A 21,893-nucleotide genomic window follows, 5' to 3' on the forward strand; every position below is an offset into this window, starting at 1 on the left:
TGGCTCTGAAGTGACCCACACTCTAGCTAGGCGAGCATGCCCAAACGCCGGCCCGAACTAGGTATCCACACATCACTCCCTTGTGCACTGTTCTGACGATGTTTGGATATCCTTTCACTGCTCTCTTAGCTTACACGCCTATGCAACTCTGACCTTAACTCTTATTTCTTCTGGAGATATCATCTGAAACAAGCAAATCCATATTTTAGCGAAGCATGACGGCGCTACGGGATCTGGTACACATCCTGCACACCCGTATAACCTTGTAAGTATCTGTCCTCCGGTACAACATCAAGGTCGATTCCTCTTATTTGATCAACCATTCGCCGTGTCAAAAATGCAGAGGGGGATGCAAGGAGCACAAGGCCTGCACATCCAAGCAAGTGGTAACATGGACTTGTACATGGAACATCCCAAGCACAAGCAGAGCTGCAGTGAGCCTGTACAACGAGCTAGCGTAAGTCCCTGCATTTCATTTAATTCGTACTGGCATTCGTGTATGATTTGTGTGCAGTGGCTGATCCACGAATTCAAGTTACCAGGGGTGAACATTTAACTTAAAAATACGAAGGCACTTGCACTCCGGAAATCAACATAACTTGAGAAATGTGAAGCTACATGCACTTTGAAAACCAGCTAATGATCCAAAGTAGTTGAGATTATAAACACTAAATGATGTCAGCACCAAAAAACACAAAATGCAACATGGTGTACAAGGACTACAAACATGGTCTGTACCTGCTTGAATTATTCGTTCTCTGGCTGAAAATATCGAAGTGTAATTGCACGTATAACCAGTGCGCAAACCGCATATCAATATATCTATCCTACACAAGTATGCCAATAGTTTCAAACAACAGATTAGAAAAGTATTTATGCTATGTTGTCATGATACGAGGACTTTCTGGTAGATGGCCTCGATGTTTCCTCAAGCTATGAAAATGCACTATAATTTGCTTGTCATCAATGCCTGCAAATCTGTGTCTCTCTCAACTAGTCCTGGCCATCTCAGTCCTGGCCCTGTTGGCCCACCCAGGCCCGACCCTAAAATCCAGGGCCTAGGCCCGATGGGCTTGTCCGTGGGCTGGGCTTGGGCCTGAGTTTTGAGCCCATCAGCAGGGCCTGGATGGGCTTGGGCTTGGCATATTGGCATTTTAAGGAAGAGGCCCGGCCCATGGCCCTAAGCCCTAAGGGCTTTTTACGAGATGGGCCAGGCTTGTGCTTGAAATGTAGGCCTGTTGGTAGGGCCTGGGAGGGCCTGGGCCTCAGTTTTCTGCCATGGGCTTTTTTAGGCCTGGCCCAAGCCCGGCCCGGCCCATGGCCAGATATGCTCTCAACAAAGTATATCATCATTAGACACTAAATACTTCAATGAGCTTGCAAAATGCTTGCATTAGATCCCTCATTAGACACTATATGTTCATCACCAGGAGCATGTAAAATGTTTGCATGAAATCCTTCATTAGTAGTCTGTTCATTAGACACCTCAGGCTCAAGAACAACATGAGCTTGTATGTTTGCACCGGAAACTTGATTAGATACATCAGATTCAGTCAGTTCAGTATTGATTGGGGGAGTTATAAAATAAGTAGAAATTGGTTTCATTTTCTCATAGATTCCATACATACAAGAAGTTTTACAACACCGTCAGGTTTAACTATTGGCCAGAAATTGAAGAGTTGAATTAGATATAATCAGGGATGTGATGTACCTACTCGTTGCGCATGCTACTCTTGCAAGCTGCGACTGTCCGTTTGCGCAAGCTCGATGCCATGCCCGTGCTGCCGCCGCTGCCTCCCACGCAGGCTACACCCAGGGTTGGATCTTCATCTTCTTGTCCTTCCATTCGCTTGAAGCCCGACGACGGCCCTCCAACGAGGGCGTGAGGAAGTGCTGTGTCGGTCTGTCCAGCGGTGGCTAGGTTAGGAGCGAACCAGACTGGAGGCTGGAGCGAATGAATTGGGATTTTTCCTGCTATCGATCGATATGGGAGGCGCTAGTTTGGGCCGCGAGCCTGCTATAGGGCCTGCCTTGCACTTATGTTATTGGCCCATTGTCGGTGTCAAAACCGGCGGATCTCAGGTAGGGGGTCCCGAACTGTGCGTCTAAGGCGGATGGTAACAGGAGGCAGGGGACACGATGTTTTACCCAGGTTCAGGCCCTCTTGATGGAGGTAAAATCCTACGTCCTGCTCGATTTATTCTTGATGATATGGGTATTACAAGAGTTGATCTACCACGAGATCGGAGAGGCTAAACCCTAGAAGCTAGCCTATGGTATGATTGTATGTTGTCCTACGGACTAAAACCCTCCGGTTTATATAGACACCAGAGGGGGCTAGGGTTACACAAGGTCGGTTACAAAGGAGGAGATATACATATCCGTATTGCCTAGCTTGCCTTCCACGCCAAGTAGAGTCCCATCCGGACACGAGATGAAGTCTTCAATCTTGTATCTTCGTAGTCCAACAGTCCGGCCAAAGGATATAATCCAGCTGTCCGGAGACCCCCTAATCCAGGACTCCCTTAGTAGCCCCTGAACCAGGCTTCAATGATGATGAGTCCGGCGCGCAGTGTTGTCTTCGGCATTGCAAGGCGGGTTCTTCCTCCGAATACATCACGGAAGAATTTGAATACAAGGATAGTGTCCGATCCTGCAAAATAAGTTCCACATACCACCGTAGAGAGAATAATATTTCCACAAATCCAATTTGCTGACTTGTTTTGGCAACACGACATTATGCATGGCCCGGTGATTATTCGAACCATTTCCTTTAACTATCCCCGCACATAACGCGAGGCAGTTTTTTGACACGTCTTGTCAAAGCAGAGATCGTGTCCCCCTTATTACGTGATTCTCATCAATACGGGCATGGGTAACCCAACTGCGCCATTGATTATGGTGCTTGGGGGATAAGCGAGTTTTACCAGGCTAGTGGGGACGCATAGTTTCGTCTGCCCATATAAAGGGATAAGGATTCACCTTTTCATCCACGCCTTCTTCCTCCTTTGCTCATCCATTTTCGCGCACTCGAGCTCTAGTGCCCAAGTCCGCACTTCCCACCTCAACCTTCTCCAACCATGTCCGGAGCGGGAGGCAGGTGGATGGTCTCCTCCGTCACGGAGGGACACATCAAGAAGCTGAGGAGAGTCGGATACCTGCCCGATGACATCGCTCACCGGCTCCTAGATGAGGGGCAGCTCATCCCCACCCCCAGGCCGCATGAGAGGGTAGTGTTCCTTACCCATTTCCTCTACGGACTGGGATTCCCTCTCCACCCATTCGTCCGAGGGCTCATGTTCTACTACGGCCTGGATTTCCATGATCTGGCCCCGAACTTCATCCTCAACATCTCGGCGTTTATCGTCGTGTGCGAGGCCTTCCTCCGCATCAAGCCCCACTTGGCTTATGGCTGAAGACCTTCAATGTCAAGCCGAAGGTAGTGAGCGGCCGCCAGGCGGAGTGCGGAGGCGCCATGGTGGGCAAGATGCCCAACGTCACATGGCTCGAGGGCTCCTTCGTGGAGACCGTAAAGGGGTGGCAATCGGGGTGGTTCTACATCACCGAGCCACGTGACCCTAAATGGGCAGCGGCCCCCGAGTTTCGATCTGGCATCCCCACACGGCTCACCTCCTGGCAAGAGAAGGGCCTGTCCTGGGGTAGTTCGGGAGAGCTGACCGGACTCCAAACATGTATTCAAAACATGGTGAACAAGAAGCTCAAACTCGTCAACGTAGTCCAGGTCATGCTCATCCGCCAGATCCTCCCGTGCCAACAACAGGCTTTCAACTTGTGGGAGTTCGACCCGGCCCAGCACCGAACTCTGAACAGCAAGGTTGTCAGAATCGCGATTCTATTGTACGATTCTACGACTTTACGATCCAAACTAACCCCTTCAATTATACGACTTTAGTCTCTAGAATCTATGTTTCTACGATCCTGATAGTGAAGATTCTACGATTTGCGATCCTGCCATCAGAGCTCCGATTCGATTCAGAATCACGATTCTGACAACCCTGTGAACAGGCTCTTCAACACAACTCACGAGGATGCCTGGAAGGTGCTATTCAAGGGTGCCGAGGTTCCCCCTCCCACTACAGAGGATCGCGGATTTTGCGCGAAGCGCCAAGCCAGCGCGGTAAGCTGTTTTACCTCTCACAGGATACTTGTTTTTCATAGTTTGATTCTATGTGGGATCTAAGCTCCCGTACCTTTGACAGGACTGGCAGGAGACGGCCGAACAAATCGACTGTCCAGCTCCTTTGCCCGAAGGCCCAGCAGACGCTCTTCTGACGAAGATGCTGACTCCGGCTCCTTACAAGGTGCCGGAGAAGACCAAGGAGGCCAAGGGAACCCGAAAGAGTTCCCGACGCCATGCGTCATCGGACTCATCGTCCGATAACTCTGCGACACACTCCTCCCCCGAAGACAACGAGGAAGAAGAAGATGCTCCCCCTTCAGATGGGGGAGACAAGAAAAGGAAGGCCGCCCCAACTGGGGAGGCCGAAGGGTCCAAGAAGGGAAGGACTCTCCTTCCGGACAGTTCCACCACCGCCGCCGAAGGCGAAGACGACTGGCTGCTCAGGGCTAAGCCCCTGGCGAAGTCGTAAGTATTCGGATACCAGAGTAACTCATAGCATTCCTTTGTCGCACTGCTTCCCCTAACGCCAAATATGATTATGCAAGCCGCCACGAGCCCGTATCGATGTATCGTCGGACGGCTCCCTGGGCTCGTCGGATATGGATAGTGATCCACTTCCGACCACCACCTCCCCTTGCCCTGCGGACAACGCCGAGGTATTGTCTCAAGAGGCACCGGGTCGAGGGGAGACAGTCCCGGAGGCGCCTCAAGGCGACCTTCCGGACTCCGGGAACAGAGGGGACAAGGCCCCTGAGGGCTCCGAGTTTGGCCCTCAGCCGAACACTGCGCCGGAACCTCCAGTGGTTCCGGACTCGGGCAGGCGGCCTCCTTCCAAGAGGGGCAAGACGCCTGTGCCGGTGACCTCTGTCCATCCAGAGGCGCCGGACAATCTGCTGGGAGCTCTTCGCAGCGCTTCCATCGACGAGGAGCACTGTACTATTATGAGTGCGGTGGTCCAGAAGGTTCAGTCCGCCAAAAGCGGATTGACTGAAGCCAGTGCCAGCCTTCTAACAGGCTTTGAGGTAAGTGTTTAAAATATAGGAAAAATATTACCGCATAGACAGTAGCCCCTGATGCTCTGTTCGGTGTTCACAAAGAAAAGCCGATCAGAGGATCAAACAATATCGCAGGAGTCTAATATAAGTATGTCAATATGCGTATGCAGGCTTCGCTGCTGGCATCTGCCGCATTGACTGCGGAGGTCGCCACACTGAAGCAGGACCTTAAAGGGTCCAAGGACGAGCTCGGCCTTGCCAAGAGGCAACTCAAGGAGAACAAAGGTAAGTAGTACCTAGTCTATGGATATGTATAAAAAGAATGCGATTGCAAAATGACAGGATCATCATGAATTTGCCAGGGGCCACAACTGAAGTGGCGACCCTAAAGCAAGCGCTGTCCGAGGCCGAAGATAAAGCGTCCAAGGAGCGCACCGAGCGGGAAAGGCAAGAGGCTTGGTTGGGGGAGGTGCAGCAAGAGCTCCAGGCTCTCGTGACGAAGCACGAGGTGTTGGAGCTTGACTCGAAGACGCGAGAGTCTGAGCTTGCCACGGCCCTCAAGAGCACAAAGAGTGCCAAGGCCGAAGCCCAAAAGGCCCTCGTGGAGATTGGCGCGATGAAGAAAATAGCGGCGGGTAAGGCATTCTATATGCAAAGCAAGCATGTGAAAGTAAATTACCTATTACTTACCCGAATCCGGAGCTCTCCAGGAGCATTCACAGATTTGCCCCGCAGCGTGTCGGATGCCGCACAGTTTTATCAGGCCGAGGAGGGAAGCTCAACGGAGAAGCTGTTCTGGTCTCAGTATACTGGGACCGAACACCCGATGCCTCTGAGCGACCAGCTAAAGCAGCTGGTCGAGCTACACAAGGCGGCCGAACAGGCCATGAAGGGCCTTATAGTCCGGCTGTGGCCTGGCGACGCCCTTCCGAACATCTACTTCGGCTTGGTGAGGTGGCTTGTGGATGCCAGCCCACGGCTGGAAGTCGTCAAGCGGTCCGTCTGCATCGAAGGTGCTGTTGGGTTTCGTAGTAATTTCAAAAAAAATTTCCTATGCACACGCAAGATCATGTGATGCATAGCAACGAGAGGGGAGAGTGTTGTCTACGTACCCACGCAGACCGACTGCGGAAGCGTTGATGCAACGTAGAGGAAGTAGTTGTACGTCTTCACGATCCAACCGATCAAGCACCGAAACTACGACACCTCCGAGTTCGAGCACACGTTCAGCTCGATGACGATCCCCGGACTCCGATCCAGCAAAGTGTCGGGGAAGAGTTCCGTCAGCACGACGGCGTGGTGACGATCTTGATGAACTACAGCAGCAGGGCTTCGCCTAAACTCCGCTACAGTATTATCGAGGAATATGGTGGCTGGGGGCACCGCACACGGCTAAGGAATAGATCACGTGGATCAACTTGTGTGTTTCTGGGGTGCCTCTGCCTCAGTATATAAAGGAGCCAAGGGGGAGGGGGGCGCCGGCCAGGAGGAGGGCGCAGGAGGAGTCCTACTCCTTCCGGGAGTAGGACTCCCCCCCAATCCTAGTTGGACTAGGATTCCCCGAGGGGGAAAGAGGGAGAGGGGGGCCGGCCACCTTCTCCTAGTCCTAATAGGACTAGGGGAGGGGGGAGGTGCGCAGCCACCTTGGGCAGCCCCTTTCTCCTTTTCCACTAAAGCCCATTAAGGCCCATATGGCTCCCGGGGGGTTCCGGTAACCTCCCGATACTCTGGTAAAATCCCGATTTCACCCGGAACACTTCCGATATCCAAACATAGGCTTCCAATATATCAATCTTTACGTCTCGACCATTTCGAGACTCCTCGTCATGTCCGTGATCACATATGGGACTCCGAACAACCTTCGGTACATCAAAATGCATAAACTCATAATATAACTGTCATCGTAACCTTAAGCGTGCGGACCCTACGGGTTCGAGAACAATGTAGACATGACCGAGACACGTCTCCGGTCAATAACCAATAGCGGGACCTGGATGCCCATATTGGCTCCTACATATTCTACGAAGATCTTTATCGGTCAGACCGCATAACAACATACGTTGTTCCCTTTGTCATTGGTATGTTACTTGCCCGAGATTCGATCGTCGGTAACCAATACCTAGTTCAATCTCGTTACCGCCAAGTCTCTTTACTCGTTCCGTAATACATCATCTCACAACTACCATATTAGTTGTAATGCTTGCAAGGCTTATGTGATGTGCATTACCGAGAAGGGCCCAGAGATACCTCTCCGACAATCGGAGTGACAAAACCTAATCTTGAAATACGCCAACCCAACATGTACCATTGGAGACACCTGTAGTACTCCTTTATAATCACCCAGTTACGTTGTGACGTTTGGTAGTACCCAAAGTGTTCCTCCGGTAAACGGGAGTTGCATAATCTCATAGTTATAGGAACATGTATAAGTCATGAAGAAAGCAATAACAACATACTAAACGATCAGGTGCTAAGCTAATGGAATGGGTCATGTCAATCAAATCATTCAACTAATGATGTGACCTCGTTAATCAAATAACAACTCTTTGTTCATGGTTAGGAAACATAACCATCTCTGATTAACGAGCTAGTCAAGTAGAGGCATACTAGTGACACTCTGTTTGTCTATGTATTCACACATGTATTATGTTTCCGGTTAATACAATTCTAGCATGAATAATAAACATTTATCATGATTTAAGGAAATAAATAATAACTTTATTATTGCCTCTAGGGCATATTTCCTTTAGTCTCCCACTTGCACTAGAGTCAATAATCTAGATTACACTGTAATGATTCTAACACCCATGGAGCCTTGGTGCTGATCATGTTTTGCTCGTGGAAGAGGCTTAGTCAACAGGTCTGCAACATTCAGATCCGTATGTATCTTGCAAATCTATATGTCCCCCACCTGGACTAGATCCCGGATGGAGTTGAAGCGTCTCTTGATGTGCTTGGTCCTTTTGTGAAATCTGGATTCCTTTGCCAAGGCAATTGCACCAGTATTGTCACAAAAGATTTTCATTGGACCCGATGCACTAGGTATGACACCTAGATCGGATATGAACTCCTTCATCCAGACTCCTTCTTTCGCTGCTTCCGAAGCAGCTATGTACTCCGCTTCACATGTAGATCCCGCTACGATGCTTTGTTTAGAACTGCACCAACTGACAGCTCCACCGTTTAATGTAAACACGTATCCGGTTTGCGATTTAGAATCGTCCGGATCAGTGTCAAAGCTTGCATCAACGTAACCTTTTACGGTGAGCTCTTTGTCACCTCCATATACGAGAAACATATCCTTAGTCCTTTTCAGGTATTTCAGGATGTTCTTGACCGCTGTCCAGTGATCCACTCCTGGATTACTTTGGTACCTCCCTGCTAGACTTTAGCAAGGCACACATCAGGTCTGGTACACAGCATTGCATACATGATAGAGCCTATGGCTGAAGCATAGGGAACATCTTTCATATTCTCTCTATCTTCTGCAGTGGTTGGGCATTGAGTCTTACTCAACTTCACACCTTGTAACACAGGCAAGAACCCTTTCTTTGCTTGATCCATTTTGAACTTCTTCAAAACTTTGTCAAGGTATGTGCTTTGTGAAAGTCTAATTAAGCGTCTTGATCTATCTCTATAGATCTTAATGCCTAATATGTAAGCAGCTTCACCGAGGTCTTTCATTGAAAAACTCTTATTCAAGTATCCCTTTATGCTATCCAGAAATTCTATATCATTTCCAATTAGTAATATGTCATCTACATATAATATCAGAAATGCTATAGAGCTCCCACTCACTTTCTTGTAAATACAGGCTTCTCCAAAAGTCTGTATAAAACCAAATGCTTTGATCACACTATCAAAGCGTTTATTCCAACTCCGAGAGGCTTGCACCAGTCCATAAATGGATCGCTGGAGCTTGCACACTTTGTTAGCTCCCTTTGGATCGACAAAACCTTCTGGTTGCATCATATACACTCTTCTTCCAGAAATCCATTCAGGAATGCAGTTTTGACATCCATCTGCCAAATTTCATAATCATAAAATGCGGCAATTGCTAACATGATTCGGACAGACTTAAGCATCGCTACGGGTGAGAAGGTTTCATCGTAGTCAATTCCTTGAACTTGCCGAAAACCTTTTGCGACAAGTCGAGCTTTGTAGACAGTAATATTACCGTCAGCGTCAGTCTTCTTCTTGAAGATCCATTTATTCTCAATTGCTTGCCGATCATCGGGCAAGTCAACCAAAGTCCATACTTTGTTCTCATACATGGATCCCATCTCAGATTTCATGGCTTCAAGCCACTTTGCAGAATCTGGGCTCACCATCGCTTCTTCATAGTTCGTAGGTTCATCATGATCTAGTAGCATGTCTTCCAGAACAGGATTACCGTACCACTCTGGCGCGGATCTTACTCTGGTTGATCTACGAGGTTCAGTAGTATCTTGTTCTGAAGTTTCATGATCATCATCATTAGCTTCCTCACTAACTGGTGTAGGTGTCACAGAAACAGTTTTCTGTGATGTACTACTTTCCAATAAGGGAGCAGGTACAGTTACCTCGTCAAGTTCTACTTTCCTCCCACTCACTTCTTTCGAGAGATCCTTCTCCAGAAAGTTTCCGAATTTAGCAACAAAAGTCTTGCCTTCGGATCTGTGATAGAAGGTGTATCCAATAGTTTCCTTTGGATATCCTATGAAGACACATTTCTCCGATTTGGGTTAGAGCTTATCAGGTTGAAGCTTTTTCACATAAGCATCGCAGCCCCAAACTTTCAGAAACGACAACTTTGGTTTCTTGCCAAACCACAGTTCATAAGGCGTCGTCTCAACGGATTTTGATGGTGCCCTATTTAACGTGAATGCGGCCGTCTCTAGAGCGTATCCCCAAAACGATAGCGGTAAATCAGTAAGAGACATCATAGATCGCACCATATCTAGTAAAGTATGATTACGACGTTCGGACACACCATTACGCTGTGGTGTTCCGGGTGGCGTGAGTTGCGAAACTATTCCACAATTTTTCAAATGTACACCAAACTCGTAACTCAAATATTCTCCTCCACGATCAGATCGTAGAAACTTTATTTTCTTGTTACGATGATTTTCAACTTCACTCTGAAATTCCTTGAACTTTTCAAATGTTTCAGACTTGTGTTTCATTAAGTAGATATACCCATATCTGCTTAAATCATCTGTGAAGGTGAGAAAATAACGATATCCGCCACGAGCCTCAATATTCATCGGACCACATACATCGGTATGTATGATTTCCAACAAATCTGTTGCTCTCTCCATAGTACCGGAGAACGGTGTTTTAGTCATCTTGCCCATGAGGCACGGTTTGCAAGTACCAAGTGATTCATAATCAAGTGGTTCCAAAAGTCCATCAGTATGGAGTTTCTTCATGCGCTTTACACCGATATGACCTAAACGACAGTGCCACAAATAAGTTGCACTTTCATTATCAACTCTGCATCTTTTGGCTTCAACATTATGAATATGTGTATTACTACTATCGAGATTCAATAAGAATAGACCACTCTTCAAGGGTGCATGACCATAAAAGATATTACTCATATAAATAGAACAACCATTATTCTCTGATTTAAATGAATAACCGTCTCGCATTAAACAAGATCCGGATATAATGTTCATGCTCAACGCTGGCACCAAATAACAATTATTTAGGTCTAATATTAATCCTGAAGGTAGATGTAGAGGTAGCGTGCCGACCGCGATCACATCGACTTTGGAACCGTTTCCCACGCGCATCGTCACCTCGTCCTTTGCCACTGCCCGCTTATTCCGTAGTCCCTGTTTCGAGTTGCAGATATTAGCAACAGAACCAGTATCAAATACCCAGGTGCTACTGCGAGCTCTAGTAAGGTACACATCAATAACATGTATATCACATATACCTTTGTTCACCTTGCCATCCTTCTTATCCACCAAATACTTGGGGCAGTTCCGCTTCAAGTGACCAGTCTGCTTGCAGTAGAAGCACTCAGTTTCAGGCTTAGGTCCAGACTTGGGTTTCTTCTCCTGAGCAGCAACTTGCTTGCCGTTCTTCTTGAAGTTCCCCTTCTTCTTCCCTTTGCCCTTTTTCTTGAAACTAGTGGTCTTGTTAACGATCAACACTTGATGCTCCTTCTTGATTTCTACCTCCGCAGCTTTCAGCATCGCGAAGAGCTCGGGAATAGTCTTGTTCATCCCTTGCATATTATAGTTCATCACGAAGCTCTTGTAGCTTGGTGGCAATGATTGGAGAATTCTGTCAATGACGCAATCATCTGGAAGATTAACTCCCAATTGAATCAAGTGATTATTATACCCAGACATTTTGAGTATATGCTCACTGACAGAACTGTTCTCCTCCATCTTGCAGCTATAGAATTTATTGGAGACTTCATATCTCTCAATCCGGGCATTTGCTTGAAATATTAGCTTCAACTCCTGAAACATCTCATATGCTCCATCACGTTCAAAACATCGTTGAAGTCCCGATTCTAAGCCGTAAAGCATGGCACACTGAACTATCGAGTAGTCATCAGCTTTGCTTTGCCAGACGTTCATAACATCTGGCGTTGCTCCTATAGCAGGCCTGGCACCCATAACCGATCATCACGTGAGATGGAGTAGTTTTCAATGGTGAACATCGTTTATGTTGATCATATCTACTATATGATTCATGCTCGACCTTTCGGTCTCCGTGTTCCGAGGCCATATCTGCATATGCTAGGCTCGTCAAGTTTAACCTGAGTATTCTGCTTGTGCAAAAACTGGCTTGCACCCGTTGTAGATGGACGTAGAGCTTATCACACCCGATCATCACGTGGTGTCTGGGCACGACGAACTTTGGCAACGGTGCATACTCAGGGAGAACACTTCTTGATAATTTAGTGAGAGATCATCTTATAATGCTACCGTCAATCAAAGCAAGATAAGATGCATAAAAAGATAAACATCACATGCAATCAATATAAGTGATATGATATGGCCATCATCATCTTGTGCTTGTGATCTCCATCTCCGAAGCACCGTCATGATCACCATCGTCACCGGCGCGACACCTTGATCTCCATCGTAGCATCGTTGTCGTCTCGCCAATCTTATGCTTCCACGACTATCACTACCGTTTAGTAATAAAGTAAAGCATTACATCGCGATTGCATTGCATACAATAAAGCGACAACCATATGGCTCCTGCCAGTTGCCGATAACTCGGTTACAAAACATGATCATCTCATACAATAAAATTCAGCATCATGCCTTGACCATATCACATCACAACATGCCCTGCAAAAACAAGTTAGACGTCCTCTACTTTGTTGTTGCAAGTTTTACGTGGCTGCTACGGGCTTAAGTAAGAACCAATCTCACCTACGCATCAAAACCACAATGATAGTTTGTCAAATAGACTCCGTTTTAACCTTCGCAAGGACCGGGCGTAGCCATACTTGGTTCAACTAAAGTTGGAGAGACAGTCGCCCGCAAGCCACCTGTGTGCAAAGCACGTCGGGGGAACCAGTCTCGCGTAAGCGTACGCGTAAGGTTGGTCCGGGTCGTCTCGTCCAACAATACCGCCGAACCAAAGTATGACATGCTGGTAGGCAGTATGACTTATATCGCCCACAACTCACTTGTGTTCTACTCGTGCATATAACATCAACATAATAACTTGGCTCTGATGCCACTGTTGGATTTCGTAGTAATTTCAAAAAAAAATTCCTACGCACACGCAAGATCATGTGATGCACAGCAACGAGAGGGGAGAGTGTTGTCTACGTACCCATGTAGACCGACTGCGGAAGCGTTGATGCAACGTAGAGGAAGTAGTCGTACGTCTTCACGATCCAACTGATCAAGCACCGAAACTACGGCACCTCCGAGTTCGAGCACACGTTCAGCTCGAGGACGATCCCCGGACTCCGATCCAGCAAAGTGTCGGGGAAGAGTTCCGTCAGCACGACGGCGTGGTGATGATCTTGATGAACTACAGCAGCAGGGCTTCGCCTAAACTCCGCTACAGTATTATCGAGGAATATGGTGGCTGGGGGCACCGCACACGGCTAAGGAATAGATCACGTGGATCAACTTGTGTGTTTCTGGGGTGCCTCTGCCTCAGTATATAAAGGAGCCAAGGGGGAGGGGGGCGCCGGCCAGGAGGAGGGCGCAGGAGGAGTCCTACTCCTTCCGGGAGTAGGACTCCCCCCCCAATCCTAGTTGGACTAGGATTCCCTGAGGGGGAAAGAGGGAGAGGGGGGCCGGCCACCTTCTCCTAGTCCTAATAGGACTAGGGGAGGGGGGAGGTGCACAACCACCTTGGGCAGCCCCTTTCTCCTTTTCCACTAAAGCCCATTAAGGCCCATATGGCTCCCGGGGGGTTCCGGTAACCTCCCGGTACTCCGGTAAAATCCCGATTTCACCCGGAACACTTCCGATATCCAAACATAGGCTTCCAATATATCAATCTTTACGTCTCGACCATTTCAAGACTCCTCGTCATGTCCGTGATCACATCCGGGGACTCCGAACAACCTTCGGTACATCAAAATGCATAAACTCATAATATAACTGTCATTGTAACCTTAAGCGTGCGGACCCTACGGGTTCGAGAACAATGTAGACATGACCGAGACACGTCTCCGGTCAATAACCAATAGCGGGACCTGGATGCCCATATTGGCTCCTACATATTCTACAAAGATCTTTATCGGTCAGACCGCATAACAACATACGTTGTTCCCTTTGTCATCGGTATGTTACTTGTCCGAGATTCGACCGTCGGTATCCAATACCTAGTTCAATCTCGTTACCGCCAAGTCTCTTTACTCCTTCCGCAATACATCATCTCACAACTACCATATTAGTTGTAATGCTTGCAAGGCTTATGTGATGTGCATTACCGAGAAGGGCCTAGAGATACCTCTCCGACAATCGGAGTGACAAAACCTAATCTTGAAATACGCCAACCCAACATGTACCATTGGAGACACCTGTAGTACTCCTTTATAATCACCCAGTTACGTTGTGACGTTTGGTAGTACCCAAAGTGTTCCTCCGGTAAACGGGAGTTGCATAATCTCATAGTTATAGGAACATGTATAAGTCATGAGGAAAGCAATAGCAACATACTAAACGATCGGGTGCTAAGCTAATGGAATGGGTCATGTCAATCAGATCATTCAACTAATGATGTGACCTCGTTAATCAAATAACAACTCTTTGTTCATGGTTAGGAAACATAACCATCTTTGATTAACGAGCTAGTCAAGTAGAGGCATACTAGTGACACTCTGTTTGTCTATGTATTCACACATGTATTATGTTTCCGGTTAATACAATTCTAGCATGAATAATAAACATTTATCATGATTTAAGGAAATAAATAATAACTTTATTATTGCCTCTAGGGCATATTTCCTTCAGGTGCACGCCGGGCTTTCGCCCGTGTGAAGGTGCAATGGGCCAAGCTAGACGCCGTGAAGCTGATCAAGGAAGGACCGCCGCAGGGCAAGGAGCATCGCACCCCTGAAATTTATTATGAGGGTGTCCTGAAGGGTGCCCGTCTTGTAGCGGACGAATGTCCAAAGGATGTAATATTTGACTAAACTTGCTTGTGTGATCCTGTATGATGAAAACTTGTTTCATATGCGCTATGCAACGCTTGTTTGAATTTAAAATATTACCTTCTGTTTGGCTGTTTATCCAATCTGAGAGATGGCTAGTCCTCGGCTTCTGCCCCCATGCCGCGAGTGCTGGGGTGTTCGGGATAAACCTGAGCACTCTTGTTCCCATTTTTGGGTCCTTCGAGGGAGGTGCTCAGCACAGCGAACAAGGCAACCGGACTAATAATGCTTTATCACTCTCACTTAGCCATAGAATTCTATAATTTTAAATTTCGGCGAAGCTCGTGGAAGGCCGAATTCAGGGCACGATACACGCCTTTAAGCCGGACTGGACCGGCTCCTCGCTCTAAGAGGCATAAGTCTTTAGGGACTCGAAACCTCGCCGAACAGCGACCAGTCTCTCGCCTTATCATGACAGTCAGTTTTAGCTTTCTCTACTGAGGTGCTCAGCCCAGCAGAACCGGGGCACAATCACAGTAGTTCTCCTAGTGCTACCTTAGCCGATAGATCGGAACGTAAGGTACCAAAACATAGGTGTCAGGCAAACCCAACATTTGACCAAAGACATGATTCAGAGCTGATGCATATAATGCTATAAGTTCGGGGTGCCGCACTTGTGAAAGTGTTCGGACTTCTCACACCATATTGTGGGGTACTTATGCCCCTGGTGTATTGGCCGTACGAAAGTGTACGGTTGCAAGGCGTCATTAATGAACACACACACACACACAGATATATATATAAAGAAGAATGCAATAATAGTCTTAATGCTATGCATTGTTTATTCAAAAAGGTGCGTTAAAGCAGAATGATACAGATAGTGCGATAAGCAAAAAGTAGGACTATGTCCCTTCCAAGGGCAAGCTGAGGAATAGTATTAAAGCAAATATTTCACTCGTTATCGTAATCCACCTGGGAGTTCCATGGTGTGACGTAGCTTTCTGCCTCCTTGGTTGCTGCATCATGTGTTCGGCAATCATGCTGCCGGATAAGGTTTCCAGAGATTAAAGTCCCGAAAGAGAAAAATAACAAAGCGGGAAGCCCCTAGTGTGGTTTAAGCCGCGTCTTGGGGCGTGTCGTAGTTGTGCCCCCCTCCCCACCTGTGTCCATGGTATTTTTAATGCGTAATTATGTACGCGTGGCGCGGATTTCTCCGTTTGGCTTGGGCCGGGGTGGGGGCCGCATTGCTACGCGAGCTCAGATCGTGCCAGGCGGTCTAGTTGCCGATTACTCCAAGCGCGCTTGAAGGTGTCCGGGTCTTGAAACGCCGAACTGGTGGATTGCCTTGAGAGGCTGCTTTGCACTTCTGCTGCGAGGGCCGCAGTGTGCTCCTCCGTGCGGAGAGAGCGCTCTGCATTTCCATTAACTATGATGACCCCCTGAGGTCCTGGCATCTTGAGCTTGAGGTATGCATAATGCGGTACCACATTGAATCTCGCAAATGCGGTTCGCCCGAGCAGTGCATGATAGCCACTGCGGAACGAGACTATATCGAAGATTAATTATTCGCTTCGGAAGTTATCCGGGGATCCGAAGACCACTTCCAGTGTAATTGAGCCTGTGCAATGGGCCTCTACACCTGGAATGACGCCTTTAAAGGTTGTTTTTGTGGGTTTGATCCTTGAGGGGTCTATGCCCATTTTGCGTACTATGTCCTGGTAAAGCAGGTTCAGGCTGCTGCCGCCATCCATAAGGACTCGAGTGAGGTGAAATCCGTCGATGATTGGGTCTAGGACCAGTGCGGCGAATCCGCCATGACGGATACTAGTGGGGTGGTCCCTGCGATCGAAGGTGATCGGACAGGAGGACCATGGGTTGAACTTTGGGGCGACTGGCTGCAACGCATTTACGTCCCTGAGCGCACGCTTCCGCTCCCTCTTGGGTATGTGGGTTGCGTATATCATGTTCACCGTCCGCACTTGTGGGGGGAACCTCTTCTGTCCTCCGGTGTTCGATTGTCGGGGCTCTTCCTCGTCATCGCTATGTGGCCCCTTATCTTTGTTTTCGGCAATTAACTTGCCGGCCTGCTTGAATACCTAACAATCCCTGTTGGTGTGGTTGGCTGGCTTGTCGGGGGTGCCATGTATTTGACACGAGCGATCGAGTATGCGGTCCAAACTAGACGGGCCCGGAGTGCTTCTTTTAAATGGATTTTTCCGCTGACCGGGTTTAGAGCCTTTGAATCCGGCATTGACTGCCGTATCCTTGGTATTGTCCCTGTTAATGCGGCGCTTATGTTTATTTTGACGTGACCTACCATTACCGTCCTTGGTATCCGAAGTACCATGGTTCTTTCATATATTATTACTGTGAGCCTGCCAGCTGTCTTCTCCCGCACAAAAGCGGGTCATGAGTGTCGTGAGGGCTGCCATAGATTTCGGCTTTTCCTGACCAAGGTGCCAGGCTAGCCACTCGTCGCGGATGTTGTGTTTGAAAGCTGCTAGGGCCTCTGCATTCGGACAGTCGACGATTCAATTTTTCTTTGTTAGGTACCGAGTCCAGAATTGCCTGGCCGATTCTTCTGGCTGCTGAATTATGTGGCTCAAGTCATCGACATCTGGTGGTCGCACATAAGTGCCCTGAAAGTTGTTGAGGAATGTGGCCTCCAGATCTTCCCAGCAGCTAATGGACTCTGCTGCCAAGCTGTTAAGCCAATGCCGCGCTGGTCCTTTGAGCTTTAGTGGGAGGTATTTGATGGCGTGTAAGTCATCACCGCGGGCCATGTGGATGTGGAGGAGGAAATCCTCGATCCATACCGCAGGATCTGTTGTGCCGTCGTATGATTCAATATTTACGGGTTTGAAACCCTCTGGGATTTGGTGATCCATTACTTCGTCTGTGAAGCATAGGGGGTGTGCGGCGCCTTTGTACTGGGCTATGTCGCGACGCAGCTCGAATGAGTCGTGTCCGCTATGTTCGGCCCGGCCGGATTTACTTTTACTGTATCCGGCGTGACGTTTATCGTCTCGCATAGTGGCACGCCCTCGTGATCCGTAGATCGATCTTGCATGCTTTGCTTTGTCCTCCAATACGTCTCACAGGTCTGACGTATTTCCCCATGCCTTTTTATTTGAATGATGTCGGGGTGCGTGCTAAGTTTTTGGCTGGAATGCCTCTCTATTGCGGCCACGAGGTGGCCGATCAGCCGCGTCATACGCTTCTTCCTCCAGTCGGGGTAGCAACCTGCATTTTGGGTAACTCTTGGAGGGGCGTTCGAGTTTATATTCCTCGGCCGCGAGGACTTCAGTCCATCTGTCAGCTAGCAGATCTTGATCAGCTTGAAGCGGTTGCTGCTTTTTCTTAAGGCTATTTGCCGTGGCCATAAGCCGGTGCTTGAAGCGCTCTTGTTCGACGGGATCCTCTGGCATAGTGAATTCGTCATCGCCGAGGCTTGCCTCGTCTTCGGAGGGGGGCATGTAATTATCATCCTCCACCCCTCCATCTGCCGCTCTCTCAGGAGGGCTGGCTCCTCCATCCTCCTGCTCTAAATCTTGCTGGAGGGGATTGTCGTTGTCTTCGGCACTATCTGGAGTGTTATTATCTCCTGTGCCGGTATCACCACTTTTGCTTTGGCGGGACTTAGAGCGGCGCCGCTGACGTCGGTGCTTGGGTTGCTTCTTGGAGGGGTCATCCTCCGCTGTCTCGTCGCCATTGCCTTCTTTGGGTGTGTCCACCATGTATATATCGTATGATGAGGTGGCTGTCCAGTGCCCTGTGGGCAGTGGTTCCTCTTCGTCTCCCGCATCGTCGTCCATACCGTCGATGTCTTCGGAGTCGAAGTCAAGCATGTCGGTTAAGTCATCGACAGTGGCTACTAAGTGGGTGGTGGGTGGGCCGTGAATTTCTTCGTCGTCCGCATCCCAATCCTGCCGGTCATAGTTCGACCAGGATCCTCCTGACAAGGAGAGAGACCTTAATGAGTTCAGTATCTCACCAAAGGGCGAGTGCTGAAAAATATCCGCGGAGGTAAACTCCATGATCGGCGCCCAATCGGATTCGCTAGGAACGGGCGCAGGCGGTTCGGAGCCCGTGGCCGGAGAAGGATCCGACAGTTTGACAACATGGCTCTTGTGCAGGGTAAGGTCAATGTCCAGCTCGATCGTCGATGAGGATAAGGCTTCCGTGGCAGGGTCCATCCACCCGTCCATGGAAGGCGCAACTGGCTCCAAATTGAGGGTCGGAGCGGTTGCCGGTGCGATCTCCTGAACACTGTCTGATGGTAGAGCTAAATCGTACTCATCGTGACCGCGTGACGCACAAGGCAGGGGCTCGAATCCGTCGAAGATCAAGTCTCCGCGGATATCGACCGTGTAGTTTAATCTTCCAAACCTGACCTGGTGGCCAGGGGCGTAGCTTTCGATCTGCTCCAGATGGCCAAGCGAGTTGGCCCGCAGTGCGAAGCCGCCGAACACAAAGATCTGTCCAGGGAGAAAAGTCTCACCCTGGACTGCATCGCTATCGATGATTGTCGGAGCCATCAAGCCTAATGGCGACGACACAGAGGAACTCTCAATGAAAGCACCAATGTCGGTGTCAAAACCGGCGGATCTCGGGTAGGGGGTCCCGAACTGTGCATCTAAGGCGGATGGTAACAGGAGGCAGGGGACACGATGTTTTACCCAGGTTCGGGCCCTCTTGATGGAGGTAAAACCCTACATCCTGCTCGATTTATTCTTGATGATATGGGTATTACAAGAGTTGATCTACCACGAGATCGGAGAGGCTAAACCCTAGAAGCTAGCCTATGGTATGATTGTATGTTGTCCTACGGACTAAAACCCTCCAGTTTATATAGACACTGGAGGGGGCTAGGGTTACACAAGTCCGGTTACAAAGGAGGAGATATACATATCCGTAGTCTCCTTCATGAATCTCACGCAGGATCTCACAACCCTCTTCTGGAGAAACACAACATTAAAACGCCCCAGTGACACTGTGATGATGTAGCTCTCCATTAACAATTGTCATTGACTTAGACCGCCGGGTTATCTGCATGGCTAAGGTTTCATCCCCACGTAACTCACCCCATGTCATATAAGCCAAATAAGGGACTGTCCAATTAGGAATTACATGAAGAGCTGCCACCAACTGAGCCTTCGGGTCTGGAATAGCCAAATCCTCCTTTGTGGGTAACTTGACCGATGGGTTATGCAAAACATCAAGAAAAACATTAGGCGGCACTGGTTTACGTTGAGAACCCAACCGGCTTAAGGCATCATCCGCTTCATTTTTTCTCCGATTCACATGCTCAACTTGATAACCTTTGAAGTGACCAGCAATGACATCCACTTCTCGTCGATAAGCCGCCATGAGTGGATCCTTAGAATCCCAAGTGCCAGAGACTGGCTGAGCTACCAAATCTGAGTCACCAAAGCACCTAACGCGGCTTAAGTTCATCTCCTTAGCCATCCGAAGACCGTGGAGTAAGGCCTCATATTCAGCTGCATTGTTAGTGTAAGGGAACATTAAACGGAGAACATAACAAAATTTATCACCTCGTGCGGATGTCAAGATAACTCCAGCCCGCGAGCCCTCCAGCTGTCTAGATCCATCAAAGTGAATAGTCCAATATGTGTTATCCAGGCTTTCCTCCGGTGCCTGCAACTTTGTCCAATCATTGATGAAATCCACAAGCGCTTGAGACTTGATAGCCGTACGAGGCACATATTTTAACCCGTGAGGTCCAAGCTCAATGGCCCACTTAGCAACCCGGCCAGTTGCTTCCCTGTTTTGGATGATATCTCCCAAAGGAGCAGAGCTAACCACAGTGATGGGATGACCCTGAAAATACTGCTTAAGCTTTCGGCTTGCCATGAAAACCCCATACACAAGCTTCTGCCAATGTGGGTATCTCTGCTTGGACTCAATAAGCACCTCACTGATATAATAAACCGGTCGTTGAACCGGATATTCCTTGCCTGTCTCCTTCCGTTCCACCACAATAGCCATGCTGACAGCCTAGGCATTGGCAGCCACGTACAATTACAATGACTCTTTATCAACAGGCACAACTAGAATAGGTGGCTCAGCCAGCTGCTTCTTTAAGTCCTCAAATATTGTATTAGCAGCATCACTCTAGAGAAAATTATATGTCTTTTTCATCATTTGATACAGAGGGATAGCCTTCTCTCCCAACCGGCTTATGAACTGGCTTAATGCCGCAATACGACCCGCCAAACGTTGCACATCATTGATACACGCCGGTTTAGCCAGAGAAGTGATGGCTTTGATCTTCTCCAGATTAGCTTCAATGCCCCTGTTAGACACCAAAAAACCCAAGAGTTTGCCAGCCGGCACACCAGAAACACACGTGGCCAGGTTAAGCATCATTTTATAAACCTGGAGATTATCAAAGGTTTCCTTCAGATCATCTATCAATGTCTCTTTCTCTCTGGATTTCACCACAATATCATCCACATAAGCATGAACATTGCGCCCAATTTTATCATGAAGGCAATTCTGCACACATCTCTGATAAGTCGCCCGGGCACTCTTAAGCCCAAAAGGCATAGACACATAGCAGAAGGCCCCAAAGGGAGTTATGAAAGCTGTCTTCTCTTGGTCCTTAACTGCCATCTTGATCTGATGATAACCGGAATAAGCATCCAAAAAACTCCAACGCTCACAACCCGTCGTATCATCGATAATCTGATCAATACGAGGAAGAGCAAAGGGAATAGCCGGACAAGCCTTGTTTAAATCCGTGTAGTCCACACACATAAGCCAAGTGTCATTCTTCTTAAGTACCAGCACCGGGTTAGCCAACCACTCAGGATGGAAAACTTCGACGATAAACCCAGCTGCTAAGAGCCGGACCACTTCCTCTCCAATGGCCTTCCACCTCTCCTCGTTAAACCGATGAAGAAACTACTTAACCGGCTTAAATTTTGGATCAATATTAAGAGTGTGCTCAGCAAGTTCTCTCGGTACACCCGGCATGTCTGAAGGCTTCCATGCAAAGATGTCCCGGTTCTCATGGATGAACTCGATGAGCGTGCTTTCCTATTTCGGATCCAGATTGGCACTGATACTGAACTGCTTCGACAAATCGCCAGGAACGAAATCAACCATCTTAGTGTCATCGGCCGACTTAAATTTTAGTGAAGGATCCTGCTCTGTGGTT

This window comes from Triticum urartu, chromosome 5A (assembly GCF_056163025.1).
Source record: "Triticum urartu cultivar PI428250 chromosome 5A, HENAU_Tu73, whole genome shotgun sequence".
Lineage (NCBI taxonomy): Eukaryota > Viridiplantae > Streptophyta > Magnoliopsida > Poales > Poaceae > Triticum > Triticum urartu.